At 37.1% G+C, this 2,500-nt stretch overlaps 1 protein-coding gene across 1 annotated transcript in view; it reads right to left on the minus strand.

The window, feature by feature from the left end:
* Positions 1–2,500, minus strand: part of LOC123502111 — an 87,307-nt gene that overhangs the window by 55,201 nt on the left and 29,606 nt on the right. The window lies entirely within an intron of this gene.

The raw sequence follows: 2,500 nt of genomic DNA on the forward strand, positions 1-2,500 counted from the left end.
GTTTGCTTCAGTTTTCCTTCCTTTTCCAGACAGTTAAAGTAAAGTACAGACAACGGTACGTGTTTCTTTTTACTTTTTTTTTCAATATTCATCACAGGTAAAAAGGTGGAGGTGGTGAAATAAGTCAACAGAAATGTGTGTAGCTTGATAAATTGGCTGCTTTTTATTGTATTAACTACTTTTTTTACTGTTTTTTTTTAGACAATGCAGTGTTATATTTTCGCTTCAGGTATTCAGGTTTACAAGTAACACGAACACACTTTTTTTTATTCTGAGTAGTGGAGTGATGTCAAGTGTGTGTGTGTGTGTGTGTGTGTGTGTGTGTGTGTTACTCTTGTGCTTAGTAGCTGCGAGAGGCGGGTGTGTTAAGTTGCTGTAGGAATTTGTGCTTTGTGTGTGTGTGTGTGTGTGTGTGTGTGTGTGTGTGTGTGTGTGTGTGTGTGTGTGTGTGTGTGTGGTAAGTTGTGTTTGGAGTGGAGTTACGTGCAGTGGCAGCCAGACCGGTTGAGTTGGCAATTACTGTGTGTGATAATGTGATGCGTTTGGTTAGCATGGCTGTGTGTTATTCCCCTGAATGGTAAAACTGGTGCATTGTGTTGTATTGAGGGCAGACTCGTCCCAGCTGGAATCTTTGAACATACATCTCTTCCTCTGTATAAGGTAAACAAAACTTTGCAAACTCTTCCTCTCGTTCATTTAAACCTCAAATACTCGTCTTTCAAGATTAAAGAAAGGAGTGTAAATGTGTCACTTAGTTTCTTTTTTGTCAGGTGAAAATAAAGATATAGTAGAATCTCAAATATCTCTCATTCTGTATACAAGATAAACAAAACTGTAAACTCGTCTTCTTGTCCACTTAACCCCTTGAGTACCACCACGCGTTCCCATATTCATTCTGGTTAATTTTGTTGATTTTATACAGCTTCAGAAACTTCTGACCTCCATAAACACTTCCTAATGTCAATAAAATGATGTAATCGTACACAAATCTCAAAGTAAAATTGTGTCCCAGCACTGAAGCGGCTAAACCTCAAATACACGTCTTTTGATATTAAAGAAAAGTGTAAATGTGTCAGTTTTTTTTTCTGTCAGGTGAAAGTAAAGAGGACTAGGTAGAGTCTTACATATCGCTCATTCTCTGTACAAAGTAGACAAAGCTTTGAAAAGTCTTCTCATTCACTTAAGCCCAAAAAAATTATCGTCTAACAGGATTAAAGACAAGAATTTAAATGTTTCTCTTTAGTTTTTTTTATTTTCTATGTGTTGAAAGTAAGAAGCTGGAGTCTTTTTTACATATCTTCCTCTGGACAAAATAAACAAAGCTATGAAAATTCCTCTCATTCACTTTAACAAAAAAATAATCGTCTTACAGGATTAAAGAGAAGAATTTGAATACTTCTCTTAGTTTTTTTTATCGATCTGGTAAAAGTAAAGAGAGGAAGCTAGAGTCTTTTTATATATCTCTCTCTTCCTCTGGACAAAGTAAACAGAGCTATGGAAATTTCTCATTCAATTCTACCCTCAAGTCTTAACCATTTTCTTTTTATTCGTGTTCTTTTTTTTTTTTTATGAACGTAAGAAAGAAATGAAAGAAAACGTGGCAGTGACTAATTTTTTAAAGGGTGACTAAAATATTTTGCTGATTCTCCAAAAATTTGAATTAATTTGCTAAAGTTATAAATGGAGATTAGAGACAATTAACTCTCTTTTATCCAGTATCAAAGACAAGAGTTTACTATGTCAATTTTTGGGGGTCAGGTAAAACTAAAGGAGTAAAAAGAAAAGGTAAGAGAGATGGACAGGTATATTCTTTCTGGTCAGGTGAGATAATAGAATAATGAGAACAGGTAAAAGTATACAGGTTAAACTCCCCATTCGACCAGGTGTTAGACGAGTAGCTGTATGGATGAGAGAGGAACAGCCTTCATAGCTCCGTCCCTTTATAACGCGTACAGAAACCCTAGCTGCTCCTTCCCTTCTCGCACCTGTGTTGAGTCTGCCTCCCATGCAGCCATTCGGTCTATTGTGTGAGGGGAATGCATGCCTGGACGCTCGCCAGCACTTCAGGTTATGATGCCCACAGTTATTACTTACATATTCTGGCTTTCACTGTGCAAACTCTGCTCTGCTTAACCACACGCATCCAGACACATTCCTATCGCTTCATCTCGCCTCAGTATTGGTCTATAGATGAGGAAATAAGGATTAACTTAGGTGTAAATTAGATGTAAAAGAAGAGAGAATATTCTAGTTTCCTCTGTGTCAACTCTGCTCTGCTTAACCACACTCTTCCACCAACGGTTTCATTGCGGGAGGTAACCCAAAAAACATCCTCTTCAGCCCATAAATTCCCGTGAAAAGCCCACTTGGTATAAATAAGAAAAAAAAAAAACACATTCCTACCGCTTCATCTCGCCTCAGTATTGATGTATAGGTGAGGAAATAACGACTTAGATGTAAATGAAATGTAAAGAGAGAATATTCTGGTTTCTTCTGTGTA

The sequence above is a fragment of the Portunus trituberculatus genome, chromosome 10, assembly GCF_017591435.1.
Source record: "Portunus trituberculatus isolate SZX2019 chromosome 10, ASM1759143v1, whole genome shotgun sequence".
Classification (NCBI taxonomy): domain Eukaryota; kingdom Metazoa; phylum Arthropoda; class Malacostraca; order Decapoda; family Portunidae; genus Portunus; species Portunus trituberculatus.